Here is a 24,979-nt window from a genome sequence, read left to right as displayed (position 1 = left end):
CTTCAAACTGGGATCCACTTACAAAACTGTCTCATTTTATTGGAACGATCCACATTTGCATCCATTCACGGTACATTTGACATCTGAACACGTTTGTACACATGATGAAAGGACAGATGGTGTTTGTGTGTCCTTCTTAAACTTAGTGTGGATGTTTCATCATGTAGAACTACTTAGAACAAAGTCTTTGGAACATTTGGAGAACATGTTTAGGAAAGTAACATCCTGGTAGAACATTTTCTTAAAGCAGAGCAGAGCTGCAACATAACTGTGAGGATTCAGAAGAATAAAGTCAGAATACTTTATTATTATGAAGACTAAAGTGCACCTTAATGCTGCCGATGAACACACATGTTCTTTGTGAAAGCATGTGTGAGCACAGCTGACGTGCACCACACTGACCCCACTCGCCCCATTTCTTCATCCACTTCTTGCTCTTGTGCTTGAAATGAGACACAGCAAAAGTCAGAGGCTCTAAAATCCACAAAAAGGGGGCTCGTTAGATCAGGATACTGGATGTGATCCATAGAAAACATGGATAATACACCACTTTATTTGAAGCATCTGTAGCACTGCCTCAGTTCTGGATGTTTCCACAGACTCCTCTGTGCACCTAAAGAAAAGGTCAAGGGTCAGCAGCACATGTAGTTGGGACAATTCTTCAGTCGCACAAACTACATAATCATTTTCCTCCAATGACGACTTTTCACTTGCAGAAATGGTCCTGTGTGATTTCCAGGCTGTGATATAAAAACTAGTTCCTAATGGCAGCGACTCACTCAGTAAACATGTGTTTCCTTCACCAACCTCACACACAGATCCAATAAGATCAGGAAGTGGGCAGTATAGTACAATATGTGTTATTCTGTGCTGCACTGCCCAAACTAAAGATCTGCTGAAGTGTTGGAAAGGATCCAGATGTTTATTTTGGACGATACAGCAGAAGATCAGACATGAAAGTGGAGATAACACAGAAGACCTGCAGCAAAGGTCAGAGGTCAGACTGGGCCCCTGGATTCAACAATGAGCCAATGATCATCAAGCAGTGACTAAAGCAGAGCCCTGACGTTCTGACATTCATCACACAGTCAGAACAAATGTCTGCTGATGACTTCATCTCATGAAACGACTGATAGATGTCAGTTCATTGATCAGCTGAGCTGCTGATCTTCATCGTCACAGAAACATTCAGCTTGTTTCAATCAGTAAATAACTCCCACTACTCCCAGTTTGAACTGTTCCCACTCAAAATGCTGTGAGAACAATGATCATTGTAGAACTTCACAAACATCACGTGTTGTTTTCCACATGTAAGATCAGCAAACACACAGAAACTTCCTGTTGCCACACACGGCCTCTAAAATCTCTTCCACGCTTTCTGTCTGAAGTCCACTCTCTGTGTCGGATCCACAGGAAACAACAAGATCTTATTAACATGGTTTTCAATGTGTCTCCTTCCAAACAGTCCAACCAATGAACAAATGTGTGTATTTGTGGAGGCCGAACAAAAGCATGACACATTTCTCTGTTTCTATAAACTGGAGTCAAACACAAACATGAAGAGTTTCACTGACAGACTCCAAAATGCCCCCACAGTGGATCAAAGGGAAATCCTACAGTGTGGCCAGAGACTCTTAATGGCTCCAACATCAACACATCCACAATGTTGGATCCAGTTCTGCCTCACAGAGTTACTAAGACACACCCTCTGCCAGCATCACAACAGCTCCACCTGCTTCACCTGCCTCCTCAGCATCTGTACACCTGAAGAGAAAAGAAAGGCTCCAACAGCTCAAATCTACAAAGGATTCATGAAGTTTCATCCAACAATAACATGTTTGCCTTCCACAGTGTGCTGTTAGACACCACTGTACCTCTGCCATTTCAAAAAGAGCAGCTTGGGAACATTTTGGCTCCAAACACTTTGTGTTTAAGTTCTTTGTTTTCTTTGCGAAGCCGACAACATCTGGAGCTTTGTGACTCATAGAAACATCATTTTGTTCTTTAGATGACAGCAGATTGGGACTGAATAATCAATCACTATCAAACCAATAAAGACAAACATGCTGATTTTACAGGAACTTTGTTGGAGAAGCTGCAAAGACATGAAACTGGTGGAGATCCCAAACCAGTTGATAGTGCTGGTTATTCCAAATAAAGCTGTTTCCCTTTGAGATGAAATGACTTTGTGTCCTGATATATAATAAAGATGTTGTTGTTTTTGAGCCCCTGTATTAAAAGTAGCTTAAAGTCAGCTTGAGTTTGATGTCTTTATGTCAAAGCTGCTCATGATGTTGAGCTGCTGATGGAATAAAAACAATATAAAAGCATGTAGTCCAGACTTAAATGCAGCCTGTTGTTAGCTGAGGTCCACACACAGTGTTTGACAGTGTAAAGTGTGTGAAAGGGCTGCTGGTGGAGCTCACTAGGATGAGCAGGTGACCACGAGGTGGAGAGCAGCTGGCCTGGCTTTGACCCGGGCCACGCCCCCTTTCTCTCTGCTTTGCTGTCACTTATCTTCACTGCTCTGTCCAATAAAGCTGAAAAAGGCCCCGAATCAAAGAAATCTGCTGCAGCCTCTGAAATGTCTTCTGTTTCCTTCCCGACGGCTTTTTCACCGTCAGCCCATCAGACAGTCCAGCAGCATTTATGATGATGTCATGATGTTGAAGAGGCTGCTACGGTGGCCTCCCATGACCCCCAGCCTCATCACAGCTGAGATGCAGACATTTGAAAACATTCAGCAGACAACTGAATAACAGTCCAACACAACAGTCTGTGTGCAGACACACACTGACCTTTCATATAGTCAAACACAGCTGGTTGAGTCATTTCTCTGTGAGTCTAAAGTGAATCTAGTATTTGAAAGTCCACTTCCTGTATTTGTTGTTGAAGACTTCTTCAGCTTCTTCTCAAGGACATCAGCTGCTTGTTTGGCAGCAGAGGCAGTTAAGAAGCTTCCTGAAAAACACTGAACAGTGAGTTCACTGTGGCATATGACAGATTCAGCTTTCTGTGTGCAAATGTGTCTGTGTCGACCTTTCAAATGCTGTTGAATCCAAAACATCAGCGGCTCCTCGGCTGCTCACTTCATGCACTTCTGTCTGTGTGACAGTCCAATGACATCACAGCTGTTTCCAGCCCCAGTGTCTCAGGACTGGACACCTTTAAACATGTCGAGGATCAAACAGCGTCCAGCTAAACACACATGAAACTATCAGAGCTGACAATCATTCCAATAACATCTAATGGTTCATGTATGTAGACACAGGACTACAAGGAAATGGCTCTCAGCATCTGGCTGTGGGAACACATGAGTCCCTGTTTGTGTTCAGATTGTGTGCATGTTTTAGACGTGTGTCACATGTAGAAACACAACAATCCCACAATGACACACAGATGTGTTTGACACAGCTGTGCAGCTGTAAGTTGTTTCTAATGATTCATTGAAGCTCTTCTAACATTCTGGAGACGATCAGTACATGAATCTGTTCAACACGACAACAATTTGACTTCAGTGTGAACGTTTGCATTAAATAACCTTCTTCATCCAGCTGACAGCATCTTCATCCTATGATGTGAACAGTTCCTCCTGTTGATGACAAACCTCTGACAGGATCTGCTTGAGGAGCTTTTTCATGTGCAGCTCTCTGAGCTCAGGGCTGAGCTGCTGTTTCATCTTTAAGAGCTGCTGCCTCCTCGCCGGACTTGTTCTCCTCTTCTTCTCCTAATGACACCATTTCTGCTTCATATTAAATTCAATAAAGATGCTGACATGTATCTGTAGCAACAACATCATTGAATCTGTAACAACTGGAGCCAAACCAGTGGCTCTGCTGGGATCACTGGTGAGCCAACACTTCCTTGTTGATGCAGATTTCAGGGCTTCCTTTTGCTCCTCTGTTATAACTGTTCTCTCTTCTCAACACATGATGACACAAAGGAATCAGCAGTGACAAAGATGATGCTGAAGAGAAGCACACACTTCACACATATAACAGACCAGTGCAGTTACACACACCTCTGCTCGACATCAGGCCTCAAACAAAGACACAAAACACTAACTTGACTCTAAACAGAAGAAACGAGCAGCTGTTTCTGTTCTGTGCTTATTTATATTTGACACACATGCTTCTCTTTGTGCAAACACACATCGCACTATAAGGGTAACCTCGCACACAACGATTGGACAGCACAGTGATGATGCTGGGAGATCCTATACGCAGCAACACAGAAACACTGAGAACTTTAAACAATGATGGAAAGTGTTATAAATGACTTGTTGGCCTCTGATCTGTCACAAACAGCTGAAACGTGTCTCTCATGAGTCACATGAAGGTTTTTGACAGAAAGGACAAAAAGTAGCTGCAGTCAGTTTGTGTCATTTTTATATTTATTCATCTGGGAGAAAAATCTGAGGGACATTGTTGTTAATGACAAGTAGTTAAACATATGCCATTTTATGACCAGTAGTCAAGGTAGTAAATTAGCTTAACAGCTGCAGGCCATATATTATCCTTTAGTTCTAATGGTGTGCTATGTATGTAGTTTAGTCTCTATTATACTCTTGAATAAAAGAAACATAATCATTTGTAGTTTATTAGACAAAATGTGCATTACTCTGTATCCTTGATCAGCTGTGAATGTCTGACACTGTCTTCTTGAGAATGTTTTACTGCTGAATCATGTGAAGAAGGCCATAAGAGGGAGACTAGGTGTCTGGGCAGAAGAGATAAAACCACATTCTTTACCCCCCTTCCACTTTCACACAGAAAGACAGGGAGGCAAGGTCAGGAGCCAGGCTCACTAAGAATTAGAAAAACATGTGAAGATGCAGCTTTTATGACAAAGAGGGGGGCTGGGATTAGCTATAAAAGTCTGTGAAAGTTGCCACCATTTTGAGACATGCTGTCGAACCTCTGCAGGCATCTCTCCCGTCCGGGCGTTGTAATGCTCTTATTGTGAATTGTACCGAAATAAATGTTTGTTGATTGAGCATATATACACCGAGTATTGTCCTTCCTTCAGCCCAAAGATTCAAAGAACTGCGTGTTTTCAACAACTTGGTGCCGTGACCCGGATCTTTGGTGTGCTGAGGAGGTGCAGATTTGGCCTTTGGTGAGATCGTGGGGCAAGGCGAACGGAAGACCGGTCTAACAACAAAAAGGTAAGCACAACCTGTTGTATTATACCAAATGTGCATATTGGGCTTTCCAAATTAATCTGTTCGCTGAGTCACATGTATTTTCACAGTAAATTTGTCGGTGTCTGGTTTTTGGCGCAAGATACTAACAACATAAGTTGAGGCTGAATTCCAGTGTGTTAAATAAACTGCTTCTACCGAGATACTAATAACATACTACGTTGGTCTAGATTGCAGTAATCTGCTTCTACCGAGATACTAATAACATACTACGTTGGTCTAGATTGCAGCCACTTTACCTTCCACATTTAATTTTGTCTAATACTGGCTTCTGTAGCAATAATACGTTAGAATTTCTTCTGAAGACGCGGCCATTAGTTCAGTACATTGAAGTCGAGGTTTGAAGTTTGTTTATGGTGTCGGTTACGTCCTGGCTCTTGCCGGCTATGAAATAGAAGTTGATTTAAGGAAAAGCAGATGCTGGCTTCACGGTGCGGTTAAACACTGGCAACGCGAGAGCGAAACACGTCCGTAGGTTTGGTTTATGATACGGCGTGTTCCGGTGATATGCGGCTGTGAAGTGCAGTAGTGGTTGGTGCTAATTTTAGTACATTGAACAGAGGTTTGACGGTGGTTTGTGGCGTCAGTCGAGTTTTTTTTTTAAGGGCTGCGGTCATAAAACAAAGTAAAATTTTACTTGCCAAGAAGTACATAGAGCAAAACCTGGTTTATGATGTCTGGTATAACTTCGGGGATGCAAGCATCACTTTTATGATGCGACTTTGCTCCGTTGTGGCGGTCATAAGCGCAGAGAAAAGGGTATTTTGGTCTATGGTGCAGTGTGCTTTAAGAAGATCTAATAGTTGAGCTCAGAGGTTTCTGTGTAAAATTCCCGCTGAGGAAAAGTGTTGTGTGTGAGTGTCAAAGCGCGCTCTGGGTGAGAGAGTGTGTGTGAAGCTGCGAGGCGCGCTCTGGGTGCTGTCTTGTGGGTGAAGCGCGCACTGAGTGAGAGTGTGAGTGAGGCGCGCTCTGAGTGTGTTTTGTGTGGAGTGTGAAGCGTGAACACAGTGACAGTGACGGTTAATGTGTTTGATTAGGAGGACATTAGAGCAAATACACATTTTAGGATCAAAGGTTGATGCCTAGTGTACCTGTGGAACTTTGCCCTAGGAGTGGCGACCCTCCTGTCCGTGGACGCGTGGCCAGGACCGGCGTTGTCCGGGTGCCGAGGTGGTGACTTGGGGAGGTGAGGGCCCCCGCATAGCTACGGAAATAACACTGGAACGGCCGTGTAATCACGGGTTCACATTTATTTCCGGACTAGAACAAGACACATTTTGCGAACAAACGTTGAGTCTAGATTAGTAAAGAAATATAAAAAGGTTGAATTCTTCGTTTCAGTGGTTGAAATTGTTGTGTGCCTGTCCCCTGACGAGTGTGAAATTAGAATAAAGAGGGAATTCGGAGCCACATAGAGATAGACGGGCATAATTGGGTGTATTACTCTGTGGTGTAAACATTTAAAGTATTAAAAATATAAAAAAAGGAGTGAAAGGGCGAGAAGTGTGTGGTGTTGTGAATATGTCGGGTCTTAAATCTGACATAGAAAGAGGAGAAATGCAGGGTGAGTGGAAAACTGTTGATGAGCAGGTGAAGGAGTTGTTGTGGGCGCTGAGGGTCATGCGACCTGGCAGCGTGGGTGAGAAAAAATCAAAGGCTGCAGCTGTGGCAGCCAAAGTCAAAAAGTTGTGTGATAAGGAAGGAGTGAGAGGAGAAACAAGAAGTTCGTTGGCAAAATTACTTCTGGGAATAGCACAGAAGCGCCAGGAAGAAGAACAGGACATTAGTACACAGTTAGAGGAGGCTGCTTTTTGGAACAGGCGCAGATTAGGAAAAAAGTTGCAGGAAATTCAGGAGGAGAAAGCCCGTGTAACGAGGTGGGCTGTGACATGCCAGGGGGTGGAGCACTGGATGAGGGAGAGAAGGGAGGAGCCTGAGAAGCTGATGCTGCCGGCTTCTCCGGTGAAGTCATCGCTCACTGGCTTTCCCCCTCCCTATCAGGCCCCCGCCCCCCTCTACCCTGTGCTGAGGGTGGAGCAGGGCTGTCTCTCTAGTGAAAATGGCCAAGTTTTAGAAGTGACAGGAGGCTATGTAGATTGTGATATATCTAAAGAGCCCAAACGACCTACTCCACCCGCGAGGGGTGAAAGAATAAAACAAAGCTCAACTTTTGTTAATGAAGAGGGAGCTTGTGGCGGAGTGCAGACACCGCCCATGAAACAGTCTCCCCAGCAGGCAGAGTCTGAAGAAGAGCGGGCTGTGCGGCTGCTTGAAACAGCTATAATAACTCTAGAGCAGCGTCATCAAATTTCTGAGGATGAGACATGTAGTGGAGTAGTTGTTGCACCACAGGTTGAGAAAGGTGAGGTGTGCGGGCCCGATGGGGACGCATACGAGGGCTGGTTATCAGGCACACTGGATGATAATACACCAGTAAGTGTCTGGGAAAAGCAGAAATTAGATGCAGTGCCGGAGCTAGAAGAGGCCTTTTACAATAGAGCAGCTAGAGAAAAAGCAGGAAGAGGCAGAGTAGTTAAACCTAAACTTGCAAACAAACCACACCCCATGACACGTCGGAGCCAGGATGACAGGGACACTTTGTCTCTGCCGGGATCATTTCCCCTGGTGGTGACCGCTGGGGGTCACATGAAATACAAGCCATACGGGGTGGGAGATGTAACTGCATTGATTGAGTTATTACCTCCTATTACAGACGGAGGTGCAGGGTGGTTGAGAGAATTTGATAGAGCAACAACAGGTGTTCAACTGGCCCTAGGTGATTTCAGAGCTGTGGTGGCCAGATGTGTTAAAGGCACAGCACTGGATGACATAGAAAAAATAGCAGGTACAGCATTGATGGCTGATAGCATCCCGTTTTGCCGTGTTGTGAATGAAATATCTCATGCATTACGTGAAAAATATCCCACTCCAAATGCTGCTAAGATTTTGAAGTTGTTGTGGAAGCCTGATCAAACTCCAAGGGAGTACATAGAACAGGCTAAAGCCACATGGGCCCTTAACACTGGCCAGCATCCTGGTAGAGAGGGGATGCAACAATTGTGGTTTAGAGACGCTGTGTTAAAAGGTGTGCCCGAAAAGGTCAGAGTGGCCATGACTGATAATCCCGACATGCACTGAAAAAAATATGTTGTTGGATTTACTTAATTCAATGGTGGACATTTGTTGCACACAGATGTTTTGCTTCGGCAGCAACTTAAACAATTGAGTTAAATTAACACAATTTATTCATGTTCAATAAACCTGTGCAATTTGTGTTGATAAAATGTGACTTAAACATGTTTTGATGAAGTAATTTGAGCTCTTGGAATATTTTAATCCTTCACAATTTTCTCACGTTATCCCAACACGATTCAATAACTTTTACCCAATACTACTTGGTCACTTAAATACTACATGTTATCTTCAAATTACATTTTGCTATTATATTCTAGTATCAAATACACAATTTTCAAATGGAGGCCTTATAACAGATTGTATTGTTCTCTTCCAAGATGGTTGCTGGCATCCACCAGTAACCTTTCAAAACAAAATGTCTAATTTCACTGCATTGACAGTAGGTAAAGAATTAAACTGACATTACTCCTCCACTGAATCTACATAAATCAACAGTTAAATAATGTCAGTTCTTCCGTGTTCTCTGGAATCAATCACAGCAAAGAAATTAGACTGTTTCTTTTGAAAAATGTTGGGAAAGAACAAATCAAAACATTCTATTTAAGGCCTCTGACATCAAGATTCAGTTAAACAACAATTATAACTAAACAATTTGAGGTAATGTTAGTTTCCATTAACATTAAATTAGGTTACTGAATTGGCAAACACCTTCCTATTAACACCTCCCATTTTACCCCAATAACTAAAGAAATTAGCACTTGCAGGTCAAAAACTTTATTCAAGAGACGCAAAAATAACATTGATACAGTGACTGTCAAAAATTACAGCACTGATCATACTGTGACATCTTGGTTCAAAACAGCACACTTAGAAATATTCAACGTTCTTTACTTCAACTGAATGAAATTGAAAATACCATTTCACACGACCCATATGGGATATTTAGACTGTATAACTGTTCACGCTACATCTCTTCACTAGTAAAAGAAAGAAAAAATACAAAGACAAATTTAAAAATGCTGCCAAACAGACAAACAGAACTTGTACAGAGCAAAAGGAAAAACAAACAACAAAAAAAACGGCTTGTCCTCATGGCAGTTGCAGAGTATATAAAAATGAACCCTGCGATCCGTTCCTGGAATTGAGCTTCAAAAATGCAGCAGAACAAGTGTGAGATTTAAATGTCCTCTCACCTAGAGCTGGTCACCTCACATGCATAACAGTGAGCTTCGTTGCAGGAGCAGTTTTGTCTTAGTTGTGAGCTTTTCTTGAGAGCTGAGTTGCATCCAACTCCATTACCACCCTTTGAATCACCTCAAAAGTGTAGCAGAGTTGTGATGGGTAACTCATGTTGAAGGAATAAAAAAGGTCCAAACAGCATGGCTACTGCAAAGGTCACGTTATCCAGATCTTGAAGAACAACATCAGAAAAGTCATTGCCTGCCGCATCTCTGGAGACAGATGTTCATTGTGGTTTTCTCAATCTGTGCAGTGGCCTCAGTCAAGTCCTGGTTAAACACAAAACATTTCTTTAAGATTCCTTTTTAAACTCATCTCTTTTGAATCTACCAGTTCTAATGTTAGAGTAATTTAAACCAATGCAAGCAACATAGTAAATAGCTATAGCCAAAGAGTGGCCTGCCATGCTGCCATTCATGGTCTAACAGAGTTTCTAAGAGAGGGTGAAAAACATAATAATTTCAAATGCTTTACATTAGTTTTTGTTAGAAAGACACCGGCCCATCAGAAATCCAGGTTATGTCACTCAGAAGATGTTAGAATTTAGACTTTCAGCCCCACAATTTGGTTAGCTGTTGGTCAGTTGGTCTTTTTTTCAAACAAAAGCTAATGTAAATATTGGGGGGATTTTTCTTTGTTCACTAGAATGACAAATTTAAAGTTTTTTCACACTGATGTGACCCCTAATACAGGGGTGGGGGTGGGGCCTCAAGGGCCGGCGGCCGAGTTCACTACCAGGCCTCATGTGAACTTCAAATTATTAAAGAGGACTACTGGTCCTAACCAGTCCAATGAGGATCAAGTGGATAACTAAATGCATTTTTAAATGTTGCAAAGCCACAATCTACTCATAAAACACTCACCATGAACTCCTGCACCAAGATGTTGCAATTGTCTTTCACACAGATGCGGAGCACTTTGATGAGGGACTCCGAGCATTAATGTCATCCTAAAGTATTATAACAAAGAAAACAGAGATTTGTGAACTTTTCAGTAGCACAGAAGAAAATGATCCCAGACAAAAACTCTTGACTTTTTAAACCAGTCAACATGCAACACCAGCATCTACAAAGCAATATCAAAAGTTCCTGTTTGACATCAACTTTATGGATATATCGTTTCCAGAACATTTATTTTTTAAAAAAGATAAATTTTTCTCAGTGGGCCAGTAAATGCATGACGAAAATTATGGCATCCTTTTAGTGGAATCATTACTCACAGGTAATAGTTGACGGTTTCAATGGATGTAGCATAAAAATCTTTTACTGACCTAATGCAATACATATACACTTTGTAGTTAAAGAATTTTAAAGTTCTTACTGTCATAATGGCAGCTACATCCTTTAGCTTTGTGCCCTGTTCCCCCGATCACTTTGCAAACACTTTCAGCAGACTGCCAGAGAGAAACTCAGCTCCGTCAGAAACCTTGACTGTATGCATGGTTGGGATGCACTGGAATGCTGCATTTCATCTGAAATGACATAAAATTATTTTTGAAATAACAGCAGGCACTGTGCTTGGTTAATCAGTAATGTTTTGTTGAATAAAAACTGTGTTTCCAGATCTTATGGGATTAAAAAAATCCAAAGATGTTTGTTTCTGATTTGCAACCCAACAACCCACAAGTTACAACCTCATTTCAGTTCAAGTGTGCATTAATGCGAGTCCAGTAATCACCTTTCTGGCAATACATACAGGTATAAGATAAACCTATGGCAGATTTTGGATTTCTCAGTTGTATTAATAGGGTGAGTATGCATGCACCTAATAATTATAAAAAACCTATTATAATTAAGTTACAGAAACGAAAATAGAATATACTTTCTTACCATAACACCTTGAACCCACAATCCATCAGCTGACTCCTGGTGAAATGCAGAATAGAGGTCGTCTCTCAATGTGCAGCAAAAAAAAAAAAAACAAAAAACAAAAGGACAGCAGGTGAGGGCAGGAGGGGTAGGGATGTAAGCTAGCATAATGCCGCTGATGATATTAGCTAAAGCTGTTCAATGTCCAAAATCTCACTAACACCACGGTGCAGTAAATACACAATGTAACTGAAGAGTCAGTTGGCAAATCTATTCACACAGAAAACCAAATTATGTTATGAGTGCCTCGTAATTAGGTTTAATGTGATATTACGGCTCTTGTGCCAAAGACAAATTCAAATGAAAAAGCGCCAATTCTTTGACAACAGATAAAACAGCAAATAAGCTAACGGCTCTTTTTTAGCATGTTACATGGCGACACTCTAGACGTTTAACTACATTTGGCTGAAATATGGTAAAAATTAATTCAAAAAATCAAGACATACCAAAAAACGTAGAGTTGGCTGCTCGACTTGACTGAGATGGATGCCTTTTTTAAACCACGATCCAAAGCCCGCGAGATGAAATCACGCGTGGTTTCACGAGATTTAACGTTGCTATCTTATTAACTTACTTCACCTGAACATGATATGAACAATTTAATACACCCTTTCTGCATATCATGTAGTTTTTACACTATATAGTTACATTTAACTTTAAAACATGAGGCAATTGTGTTAAATACATGCAAGATGCTTACATAAATCCAAGAGATGGCCAGTCCCTTTTTTTCAGTGTGGAGGGAGCAGAGTCTCATGTGTGGGAGAAACATCTGGTGCATCGCCTGCAGACAGCTCATGATGAGGTTATGGCTAAAACTGAGGAGACAGATAGCATGAAAGAGCAATTGTTGAAATTACAGCTGGGTGAAATGAGGGGAAAAGCAAATGACAAGAAAAAGGATGAAAAAATAGCAAAAGTAATGGTAGCTCAAGGTTTCCAGCAAATGGGGACTGATGTTGATCCTAATGCATTGCCAGTAGACACACCGGGACCCGCGCGAGGCACAAATTGGGGTGGCCGTGGGGTCGGTAGAGGAAATTGGGGCTCACGTGGTGGTCAACGGGGAGGAGGCGGCGGCATGGGCAGGCAAAGGGGTGCGCCAAGAGGAGGTTTATATGTGCCAGGGACTGTGTGCTTCAACTGTGGTCAGACTGGACATTGGTTTCGAGAGTGCCCAGAACCACCTCAGCCGTTCACCAACAACATGCCACGTTCAGCCAGAAGGGGGCGTGGACAATGGTCGGCCCCCAACTCACAGATGGCTCCACCAGGCCAGTACTCAGTGGAATACTGGCAGCAGGGACAATACTGACACACCCCACAGAGAGGCCTGGAAATAGGGGGAGGGGCAGACCCCCTGTTGCCACTAAGGGTTCATGGACGTAACCTGCCCTTTTTAGTGGACACAGGAGCAACGTATTCCACCATTCGTACGGCTCCTGACGACATCCCACTCACAGACACAAAAATCAGTGTTATCGGCTTCTCTGGGGTAACCATGACTTTGCCAGTGACTGTCCCTCTAAAGACGGAGTTAGGACGCCAGTCCTTAACACATTCATACATGATTTCATCACAAGTTCCAGTTAATCTGTTGGGCAGGGACCTGCTCATTAAGCTGGGAGCTACTATCATGTGTGGAGCTGATGGATTGACAGTGACTTTGAGAGATGGCACACAGCTGTCCTGTTTGCAATCAGGAATGAGAGGACAGTGGCTGTTATCTGAGGATTGTGAACGTACAGCGCAGATTTACTGGGCGAGACTGACCACATCAGATGGAATTCTGGCACAGTACCAACTCTGGCGTCCCTGGATAATGTCCATGTCTGTTTACTCTCCCTTGCGTGACCCCTACCACGTGACCTTGTTTTATGATCGCGAACGCACTGAGTGCTTTGAGGAATTGTTTAACGAGTGTTTAGATGAGACAACTTGGGAGCTTAACTCTCAGGACATTTATGTTGGTACACCTGGAGTGGCAGCGTTTGTTCCACTCCCTGAAGATAAAATGAGTTGGTATAGAATGGGGGATGAAGCGGTTCCCCATGTGTCTTTGGCAGTACACGAGGGTCATCAAGCAAAAGATTTAGGCCCCATGGTGAGAACAGCCACGAGGGCCACAGATTGGCAACAAACACAACTTACTGATGTCTCATACTCACCCAGTTGTAAAACATATCGAATTTCTGTGACTGCTACTGATCAGAGTGTGTTAGAGCACAAATTTTTAAAGCGCACACATGGCAGGGAGAAATCTGATCACGAGGAAGCTGTTAAAGGCTTAACAGAACTCCCAGACACTCTGTGGTCTAAAGGTCCAACTGATGTGGGTTTAACATTTTGTTCACCCATCACATTTGAGTTAAAGGATGACACCCCTATTTGGCGTTCACAATACAGACACAGTCCAGAGGCAGATAATGGCATTGCAGAAACTATTTCAGGGCTCCTGCGGGTGGGTGTGCTGGAGTCGTCTTCCTCTGCATGGAACACTCCGATCCTCCCAGTTGAAAAGTCAGGCACGGGCAAGTATCGAAGGCACATGACCTTAGGGCAATAAACGCTGTCCTTAAGACACAAACAGTACCTGTACCAAACCCCTACACAGCTCTGACTAATTTATCTCCAGATCAGCGGTGGTTCACATGCATAGATTTGGCAAATGCTTTCTTTTGTCTCCCTCTGCATCCATCTTTAAGAGATATTTTCTCATTCACATACAGGGGCCAGCAGCTGCGTTACACACGGCTGCCGCAGGGTTTTGCCCTTTCACCTGGCATTTTCAATCAGGTACTAAAAAATGCTCTTTCTCCATGTGTTTTACCTGAAGGATGCACACTGATCCAATATGTGGACGATTTGCTGATTGCCGCTAAGACAGCTGATGCTTGTTTTCAAGCGACACTGACGGTGCTTCGCCAGCTGGCTAAAACAGGCTTTAAAGTAAGTAGAGAAAAACTCCAACTTGTCAGAACTGAAGTTACATTTCTAGGTCGTGTGGTGGCGATGCAGACGGTGGGCATGTTGGCGTCCCAGAGGGAAACAATTATGTCACACCCCCAGCCACGTACAGTTAAAGAAATGTTGTCATTTCTTGGGCTCACAGGTTACAGCAGACATTACATTCCTGACTATGTGGGCAAAACCAAACCTCTGAGGGATTTGGTAAGAGAGCACGGCATGAGAGATCTCACAGCTAATCTCAACTGGACCACTGAAGCTGAAATGCGGTTCATTGAATTAAAGCAGGCCCTGTCTCGTGCAGCAGATTTGGCAATCCCCGATTATAACTCTGATTTCTCAGTTGATGTTTCTGAAACAAATGGAGTAGTAAATGGTGTGTTGTTTCAGAAAAAAGGGGGAAAGAGACAAGTACTGATGTATATCAGCATTGGCCTGGATAACACAGAAAAAAGACACCCCATGTGCACACAACATGCAGCAGGGGTAGCAAAAATAATTCAGAAAGTGGCTCACATTGTAAGAGGGCACCCACTGAAAGTGCTCACAACACACAGTGTGGTGGCCTATGTGAACTCACAGGCATTTACAATGACCCCATTGAGACAACAGAGACTGACTAAGATTCTGGAGTCTCCAAACTTGACCTTCACACATGAAGGGATTAACATGGCAGATCAAATGGGGGGGGGGGAACACCTCATGACTGTACACAAATAGTAGAGGTTGAAGAGAAAGTAAGATCTGATTTGAGAGCAGAACCGGTGAGTGAGGCAGATGATTACTTTACAGATGGATGTTGTTTTAGAGATCCGAGTGAAGGATTGAAAACAGGCTATGCAGTGATGAAAGGAGTTGGAGAACAGCTGCTGGTGGAGAAATCAGGAACGTTAGAAGGGCCTCAGTCAGCACAGAGAGCAGAGCTTATTGCAGTGATAGAAGCTCTGAGATTAGGGAAAGGAAAAAGAGTTAACATTTATACTGACTCAGCATATGTTTTCGGAGCAGCACATGTAGAGTTGGGGCAATGGAGAAGGGCTGGATTCAGAACAGCCACAAATAAACCGATCAAACATGAGGAGGAAATGAGACAGCTGGAGGACGCTCTGAAAGAGCCTCTGGAGGTCGCTATCATAAAGTGTAAAGGGCATGACGACTCTGACACTTGGGTGGCGAAAGGAAACAGAGCAGCCGACGAGGAAGCAAAACGGGCGGCAGGCTATAAGGAAGGAAAACAAATGGTAAGTATGGGTATGGAATGGGGAGACCTGCCAGCCCAAAAGCGAGAGGACATCGAAAAGGCGCAAGGAGGAGCCTCACCCGAGGAAAAGGCGGTGTGGCAGGAAAGAGGGGCTGTACAATCAGAAGGATTGTGGAGAGGGCCCGACGGGCGACCAGTGCTCGCAGCAGGAGTGGCCCAGGAGAAAATCAAAGAAGCTCATGGGTTAGGTCATGTGGGAGTGGCCCAGATGGAAAGGGATTTGTGTCATTGGTGGCATCCCTACATGAAAAACCTGGTAAGGGAACATGTGAGAGCCTGCCTGATTTGTGGACAACACAATCCGAAGCCCACCGTGAAACCAGAAATGGGTAAGTTTCCTTTGCCAGAAAGACCAGGCCAGGAAATTGTGATTGATTACACTGACATGATAACCGCCGTTCGAGGGTGTAGATATCTGTTGGTGTGTGTGGATGGATTGACTGGTTGGCCAGAGGCGTGGCCTACCCGCAGAGAGGATAGCAAAACAGTGATCAAATGTCTGGTGAATTATTATGTCCCTTGGCATGGATTCCCAGAGAAGGTAAGATCAGATAATGGCACTCACTTTAAAAATCGAGATCTCGCTGAGGTGGAATGTATGTTGGGGTTGCAACATAGATATGGTACAGTTTACCATCCACAGTCTCAGGGAAAAGTGGAGAGAATGAACCAAAATCTTAAAAACAAATTGGCAAAAATCTGTGCACAGACTAACATGAATTGGGTTGATGCTCTTCCCATAGCCTTAATGAGTGTAAGGTGCGCCGTTAATCAGCGCACTGGGTTCACTCCATATGAGCTGCTGACAGGAAGACAATTTCCAGGCCCTGCAGCAGGTGTAAGAGAATTAAGAGAGGAAGTAAAAGTGTCTGAACATGTGAAACAGTTTAAAGCACTAAAAGCTCTTGTCTCTAGTTTCACTACGCAGGTGGGAGATCCAACAGGAAAGGAGGTGACCACGCCAGAGGCGAAGTGGGTGTGGCTGAAGGTGTATAAGCGAAAGTGGGACGAGCCCAGGTGGACGGGACCTTTCGAGGTGACCACTCGAACCTCTCACGCGGTCCAGCTGAGGGGCAAAGGCGACACCTGGTACCACTGGAGCCAGTGTGCAGCGGCGGAGGAGCCTAGGCGATCGGAGAGGCTCTTGGCGAAAAAGGGGGACACGGCTGTGACCCCAAAAAACACAGATCTTAGTATAGAAGGGCCAGAATAATACCCTGATCTGTGTAACGACCAAAGGGTAGTCTACCCCTGAGGTTGAAGAAAGAAGTCGAGAATCACCCGACGAGAAGATAGTATAAGCTACAGCAAAAAAAAAAAAAAAAAAAAGTGCCGTAGGCCTAAAGCTCTAGTTTAGAAGTTATTAGCAAGTATTAAAATGGGGGAGGAAAAGTCTAATGCAAAAATGAAGCTTCTGGAGAATTGGAAATTGATGGGAGTGTTAGCTATGATCACTATTGGTGTGCTAACTACTGTTTTCCTGTTGTGTGAGTTGCCCAGTTACAGAACTCATCCACCTCCTCTTCCTCTCGCGGACCCTGTGGCGACCAGCTCTGAACGTGATGTAGGTGAGAAACCAGATCCTTGTTTGGAGTATTATGGAGGCATAGAGGTGGATTACGTTAGAGGATCCACCACAGCCTTCACTTTTGATCTGTGTTCCGTGATAGACTGTGGAAAGGATCAGACCAGTTGGCGCGGGTACGAAGTATGGACATGTCATGACATAAGATTCACAAATGCTTGTCTTATAGGTAAACCCACCGCCACGGGGTACACCCCGTGTGAGGAGTGGGACATGGTGACCGGTTACACCCTCCCAGGATGGGATACACGGGGCCGTTGGGAGGGGTTTGCAATTCAGCGTGATTTCAGTAACACACAAAATCCACTTACAATGTCTATTGGTGGGTGGCAGGTTACACCGCAGCGGTACCGGAAAGAAGATAAAGTGTTTTAGGAGTAGATGTATTTGGGAAGGACCCAAGGGGCATAATAAAGATAAACTTTAAAGATCCATCCTGTAAATTGCCCAGCCACAACGCCACATTAAGCTGTAATTTATCTAGCAGCGACACCGCATCAACCAAAGCCCCACCTTCCGTGTCTAAGGTAACAAAAATGGACTACACAAAGTGGAAACCCCGACAGCTGATGTCTCGTGCCACAGGCTATGTGGACAGCAACCTGTGGTTGGACTGGCTGATTGAAACTACAAAAGAGCAAAAGGTGTCGGATTGTGTGGCATGCGCTACAGCACGCCCACGTTTATTTATTGAACCGGCACCTCTGTATCCAGAGGACCCCTGGGGTTTTGATTGCATGCTCCGACTTACTCGGAGAGCAGTAAATACAGGAAAATGTGCTCCATTATCTGCTTTATTTCCCCCAATAGATAATAACACCATTCCCGGACCATTCACACCTAGGAAAGCTAATTATACTTGTTTCAATTTTACTGCAGATGATCCTGGAGAGCAGGAGTATGACGCTGGAGAGATCCCGGCTGATTGGTGTGAGGCCACATTTCCAGGAAGAGGAGAGGCAGCGCGTGCGGGCGCCACGGTCGTGGGTACTTGGGCTCGAGCCGGTTTGTACTATTATTGTGGAGGTGGGAGTCTGCATGTGCGAATACCAAATGAAGCGGTTGGTGTTTGTGCCATGGTCAGACTAGGAGCGCCTCTGCTGATAATAGGGGGTAAGGATAATTCTGAGAGGGTAGAGGGACATGCGCGACGACCACCTTGACGCCTGGTCAAGGGTGGCCTAAAGGATCATCTTGGTCGTTTGATTTAACTGTTAATTCACCCACATATATAGATTCTATCGGTGTTCCGCGTGGCGTTCCAAATGAGTTTAAATTAGTAGATCAGATAGCAGCCGGTTTTGAAAACATTCCAGTACTTTCTGCCTTGTTTCCCGTCACCCCCAACAAAAACGTAGATAGAATTAACTATGTGCACTATAACGTTCTCCGACTGTCAAATTTGACCCGTGATGCAATTCAGGGTTTAGCAGAACAAGTAGGTCCAACCTCTCTGATGGCAGTGCAGAACCGGATGGCGCTGGATATGGTTCTGGCTGAAAAAGGAGGGGTTTGTGAAATGTTTGGACAAATGTGTTGTACTTTTATTCCCAATAATACAGCTCCGGATGGCTCTGTAACTCGAGCACTGGAGGGGCTACGGACTCTGGCCCATAATATGCATGAACATTCAGGTATCGACAATCCGCTGGAGGAATGGATGACTTCTGTTTTTGGGCAATGGAAGGGATTTGTTATGTCAATCTTGGTCTCACTGTCTGTTTTTACTGCTGTCTTAACCACATGTGGTTGTTGTTTGATCCCATGCCTCAGAGCTCTAGTAGTTCGTCTTATTGACAGGGCCGTAACCTCAGGGCCGGAGGGCCGGGGGGTTATGATGCCTCTGTTAAAGGATGATCCTGAGGAATGGAGAGACGTGGACCTTGTGACCCTGGAATGCGTCTTGTAAGTGATCTCTTTGAGAAAAGAGATCAAAGGGGGTGTTGTTAATGACAAGTAGTTAAACATATGCCATTTTATGACCAGTAGTCAAGGTAGTAAATTAGCTTAACAGCTACAGGCCATATATTATCCTTTAGTTCTAATGGTGTGCTATGTATGTAGTTTAGTCTCTATTATACTCTTGAATAAAAGAAACATAATCATTTGTAGTTTATTAGACAAAATGTGCATTACTCTGTATCCTTGATCAGCTGTGAATGTCTGACACTGTCTTCTTGAGAATGTTTTACTGCTGAATCATGTGAAGAAGGCCATAAGAGGGAGACTAGGTGTCTGGGCAGAAGAGATAAAACCACATTCTTTACCCCCCTTCCACTTTCACACAGAAAGACAGGGAGGCAAGGTCAGGAGCCAGGCTCACTAAGAATTAGAAAAACATGTGAAGATGCAGCTTTTATGACAAAGAGGGGGGCTGGGATTAGCTATAAAAGTCTGTGAAAGTTGCCACCATTTTGAGACATGCTGTCGAACCTCTGCAGGCATCTCTCCCGTCCGGACGTTGTAATGCTCTTATTGTGAATTGTACCGAAATAAATGTTTGTTGATTGAGCATATATACACCGAGTATTGTCCTTCCTTCAGCCCAAAGATTCAAAGAACTGCGTGTTTTCAACAACATTAAAATGTGTTTTCAACAGAGACAAGAACATGAATATAACAGAACAGGTAAATGAACATGTTTCAAGTAAACAGCTGGACTGATCAGGTCCAAACACAGAGTGATAAACTTGTCAAACAGCTGTCATATCTTTATATAGAAGCTCTTTATAAATGCTGCTCACTGCAGTCTGTTTACTAATAATGTCAAAGTGTTAGAAACACAGAAACATCAGAATGGTCTTTGTTCACAGAAACCTGTCTGGGATCCTTTGTTGTTCTTTTGATGCAGAGTTACATTATAAATATAAAGAGTTATTTCAGAGTCTCATCAGTTTTCCTGCATGTCTTTATTTAACACATCAGCAGGGCTGAAGCTCTCATGTTAAACACACACTGATCTATGGATACGTTCATGTGTTTCTAACAGAACCAGGCTGTTATCAGCCTGCACTAACATTATGTCACACACACTGAATGTAACAGTGACAGTTTACATCATCACACAATCAGCTGTGATTGTTTCACTGTCATCAAACGAGTCAACAGGAAGTAGAATCAATAGAAACCAATCATTTACTGACAGCATGTCTGATGGAAATAAGTGCAGATTATGTATGAAGTCTAACTGCACACAGTAACTGTGTTACAATAAGGACTTAACAGCGCCCTCTGCTGGAGTGTTTCAGTACTGCGTTAACTAGAATACACCACCTCCTCCTCACACCACCTGCTACAGCTCTACTCTTCTATGACTACAGTCATCCACAGCACTGATGTGAGGTCACATGGTTCATATGTAAGGAGCACAGCTGACCTCAGGTCAGTTTAATGACTGTGAGCAGCAGCTGTGTTATTGTCACTGTGACAGGGAGACACTCTCAGACACAGCGCTCATGTCAGCTTGTTCTCATGCAGGAGGATCAGGAGCTCCATGTTTGTCTTTCTGTTTGAATCATGATGTGTTTGTGCCATCAGAGTCTGTCATGAGTACTCAGGGTTTCACAGCAGCTCTTCTGGATGCTGACGAGGACTCCAACCTCATGTTTCACCTCTCTGAGCTTCTGATGTCTGTGAACACTCGTGTTTCTTCTCTGGGCTCATCTGGACAAAAACACCTTTCTGTGTTTGGCTGCAGCCTCATTCTGACTGACAGGAAGTGTGTTATCCATGAGCTGCACTTCTGTGAGGAAGTTTCCTGCTGTGTTTCCTGTCTGTGGACAAACACGAGTGTTCCAGCTGAGGACTTGGTTCCTTCCACCTGTCCATACTGGACATCACGCTGTCTGCAGCTCTGTAAATGCAGCTCCAGGTCCTTCCACGTGCTGCTCTGTATTTGTGCAGTTTGTAGTGTGTCCTGGGAAACGTAGCACACATGGTGTTCTTCTGCTGTTTCCTCCTTTCACTGAGTGTGAAACACTGACGCTGTGCTGTTGTTCACAGAGGGGAGCTGATTCTAGCTGCAGCTGGACTCTGTCATCTAACTGAATGTGTTGGTGCTGATCACGGGGCTCTGAGGGGGGAGCAGCAGGAGGACTCTGGATGCTGACGTCAGTGTATCTGTGGAAGCTCCCACAGCGTGTCTGTCATTCAATATTGTGCTGTATATTGTATCTATGCAAAGATGAACAGACTGTGTGTTCACTGGTCTCTGTGCTGCAGCTCTGATGTCATCATCACTCCCTCCTCCACCCTCAGCAGTCCCAGCATGCTGCTGTGGTGCACCCCACCCTCACTCTACACCTGAGCCACAGACCACACCCTCCACCTCAATATACACCACAGTTTTCTCTGCTGTGGAAATGAGATCAGGAGGAAATCATCATTATTATTATTTAATAAACGCTCACATTAATGTGGGCTTATTTGTTTCATATTAGAAACATTAGTTGAGTGTTTTTAGTATAAAATGGTCAAAGTCCCTCTTTTTGCTCCTCCCCTCACCTGTGGATGGGCGGTGCTGTTACCGTGGTGACAGCTTGGATGTGTTTCAGTCCTGCCTGGTTATCACTGCAGGAATCTTTCACATTTATTACAGGTAATAACTCTGATTTTTCTGTGTATTATGAACTAAATGTATCCTGATACACACAGAGATGGATGAGCAGAGGTCACATGATGAAAGAACAAACATGGAGTCTTTGATTTATTTAGATATTTATTGATGAATGCAAACAAACCTGACACTGAACCATCGTCCAGAACAAACCTGATCACATGACCTGCTGACCCAAACAGTGCAAAGCTCCATGGCAACAACAACAAACAGCCTCACATATGTTAACAGAGGCTGTTAGAAGCACAGAGTCTTTACAGTCTTTCTCCTGTTTGGACACAGATCTCTGCACATCTTCATCACAGTTACTCACAGACGTGCAGAGTGTGTGGATATCAAAGCTAAGTTTCCACCATGTTTGTAGTCTGTACTGGGACTCATGGAGCATCTCTCTATGAGCACTCAGTGCTTTAAACAGTGAGTCCCAGTTTAACCAGCAGCCTTCACACCACACATCACACAGACATGGAAACTTCAAACCTCAGACTGAAGACACCATCAGAAATAAACAGATTGTGATGAAGATGAAGAACTGGACCAGTTTGCTGTGGTTTCTTCTGTTCCTGTCAGAAATAAGAGTCTGGCAGCACTTTGCTCTCCTTCCACATGTTTAAGGAGGAAGTGAAGAAGAGCGAGTGAGTCGTCTTCCTCTGTGGGCCCAACATCAGGCAGCAGCCACGTATTTTTAAAAACCCAGCACACTGCTTCAGAAACACTGAGTCCAGGTGACCAGAGTCATGTGATCAGTGAGGTCTTCACTCAGGACGTCACTGCTTCAGGACCTGATTCAGAGGTTTATGAGGACGTGGATCATTGGTGCTGATGTTGTGTGAGAGCTGGTGAACCATGGGGAACATAAATAACAACCAGGCCATCAGCAGTTCTACCCCCAGCTCTAACACCTACATAATACACTATACATATAGTTATTGTTAAGGTTCAAATATTGAGGAAGGAGAGTACAAACAACCAGGTCCAGAAGAGCTTGGTCAAACAATTGATTTTAATGAACACAGGCGTGGGGGGACCAGCGCCGTACGCAGACAGCGCTGATCTCCGACTAATCAAAGCATAAACAGATATTTTATACCATCGGGGTTTGAATTTAATGACGCCCCTTCAACGTCACACAGATACATACATACATACGTCAAATCAAAACCACAATGACTTTTAACACAGTTTGAAAAGAACATTATCTCTATCTTCATGGCAGATGTTTCCTGTCAACCTTTTGACTGCCGCTTCTCCAAAACCACAGACCATGCTCTGCAGTAAGATACCACTTCTGCACGCCCGCAGTTGCAAGCAAACATGATTAACCTCTCACCTATAACTGAATGTATCTACTATGTGTGTGTGTGTGTGTCACGACCTCACTTGGCACTCTGTGTCACCTCTCACCTACTAACACTCGCAGTCAAACAGAGGCCACTCTCACATGTGTCAGCAGTTTACTAAAACTATATATGTAGTATATTGAATAAATGTTTTAATCAAGAACCTCTACTAGAAGCTTAATAAAAGAATATAAAAGTATAAAAGATAATAATGAACAACCTGGTTATTCAAATAGCATCATCCAAACAGCTCCTCAGAATAAGCTGCACTTACACTCTGCTTTTAGTTTCACTTTTGCAAAAGCACGCTCTGCAAACCTGCAGTTTCCTGTCAAGACTTTGCACAGATGGACTCAGAATCAGCAGAATCAGCCCATACACACTTAAGATTATAACAAGCATTCAAAAGCATTTAAGATCATAGATTCAACTCAACAGTTTAAAGTGGTTATAACTGCACCTGTAGTAAAGGCTAATTGGGTACCAAAATGTTTAAACATCTGAATGCAATATCAATGCTGTAGATTATATTATTAATGCAATGGTAATGATGATGATTATTAACAGTAGCAACAAAATAATTTCCCTGATCTCCACATTATATAGGTTATAGTATGTTATATATAAACGTAGCTGAAGCAGTTTCATTTGTAGCTTCACGCTGCACTTCACATGTTTGTCCACCAGATGGCAGCACAGAGGCCTGTGTTGGAAAGCTTTGAGTAATGAAGCGTTTTCAATCCAAGCTTCAGAAAGCTTCATGTGGTCATCAAGGAAGCAACCAGGAAATATCTGCTGTGTGTAAAAACAGCAACACAAGAATCCAGGATGAAGACAAGAAACTCAAAGCTCACAAAACAGGTGGAGCTAATTTTGTGACGTGTTTCTGTAAAAACACCACAGAAGTGAATCATCAAAGTTTCCATGTGAGCTGATGATGCTGCTGCAGAGTTTCTGTGAACTTCCTGTGACCCCGCCTCCTCATACAGAGACATCTGATTGCTCTTCAAACTGCATCACGTGGACACATGTGATTGTGTGTTGTAGTATTGATCCCAATGCTGGTATCAGTCCTGGATCAATAACACTGGATGGATGCGTTCAGCATGGAGCCCCTGAGCTGTGTTACAGACAAACATGGAAACTGACAGGTCTGTGTCATTCACAGTCTGTAACACTTCTAAACAACAGAGGCTGACCCAAGTGCCTCAGAGCCAGGCACGCTCACATCACAGCTCTCTAAATAAGCCAGTTTCAAAATAAGAGCTGAAAGCTGTGTTTGCTTGTGTTAGCTTATTATTGTGGAGACTAACATTCAGTGATCATGTGTTCAGACTCATAATGATTACTCTCAGAAATCCTGATCTTTGTATTTACTGTGTGTTGGATCAATAACTGAGATTCATGGTATCACACAGCTGTGCTGCTGCTGATGTCAGCACATCTGGAACAATACGAGGTATCTGCTACCAGACTGAGCAGGACGTGAGACCTGTGGACTGTTTAAAGCTGTCCCTCCACAGCTCACTCAGACCTGATCCACACCTCAGTGATATTCTCTGACTTCCTCAGTAGAGACAGAAACCATTCAGATCTGGGACCATCAGCTGACTGATGATGTCACACAGACTGTGTTTTTCAGGAACAGTGATTCTGATGTGAGCCTGCTAGCTGACAGCAGACCTGATGAAAGCACATGTTCACATCTGTGAGGACAGACTGGACTCTTTGACTGCACCTTGGTTCTCCTCAGAGGTCTGTACAGG

The 24,979-nt window shown here is 43.7% G+C and overlaps 1 protein-coding gene and 1 long non-coding RNA gene across 3 annotated transcripts in view; both read right to left on the bottom strand.

Annotated features, from left to right (window-relative positions):
- Positions 1–8,360: 8,360 nt before the first annotated feature.
- Positions 8,361–12,597, bottom strand: LOC147337083 (uncharacterized). Of its 2 annotated transcripts, XR_015128347.1 has the most exons (5): positions 11,892–12,597; positions 11,407–11,442; positions 10,898–11,048; positions 10,441–10,526; positions 8,361–9,846 (listed from the first exon to the last, which is right to left on the bottom strand). It is a non-coding gene; the product is annotated as an uncharacterized LOC147337083 (long non-coding RNA). The 2 variants fall into 2 exon arrangements; XR_015128346.1 differs by lacking the exon at positions 11,892–12,597 and having other exon boundaries at positions 8,362–9,846; positions 11,407–11,884.
- An 8,986-nt stretch (positions 12,598–21,583) lies between these two features.
- The window catches only part of LOC147337082 (protein NLRC3-like), a 60,446-nt gene continuing 57,050 nt past the window's right edge, over positions 21,584–24,979 (bottom strand). Inside the window, exon 11 of the mRNA XM_086285732.1 lies at positions 21,584–24,979. This exon is cut by the window's right edge and continues 1,971 nt beyond it. The gene's annotated coding sequence lies outside the window, so the exon portion shown is untranslated.

This window comes from Aulonocara sp. 'chitande type north' Nkhata Bay, linkage group LG3 (assembly GCF_057382095.1).
Source record: "Aulonocara sp. 'chitande type north' Nkhata Bay isolate Kocher_YH1m ecotype deep benthic linkage group LG3, A_spYH_male_GT1.1, whole genome shotgun sequence".
Lineage (NCBI taxonomy): Eukaryota > Metazoa > Chordata > Actinopteri > Cichliformes > Cichlidae > Aulonocara > Aulonocara sp. 'chitande type north' Nkhata Bay.
This window is presented reverse-complemented; position numbering and strand designations above follow the sequence as displayed.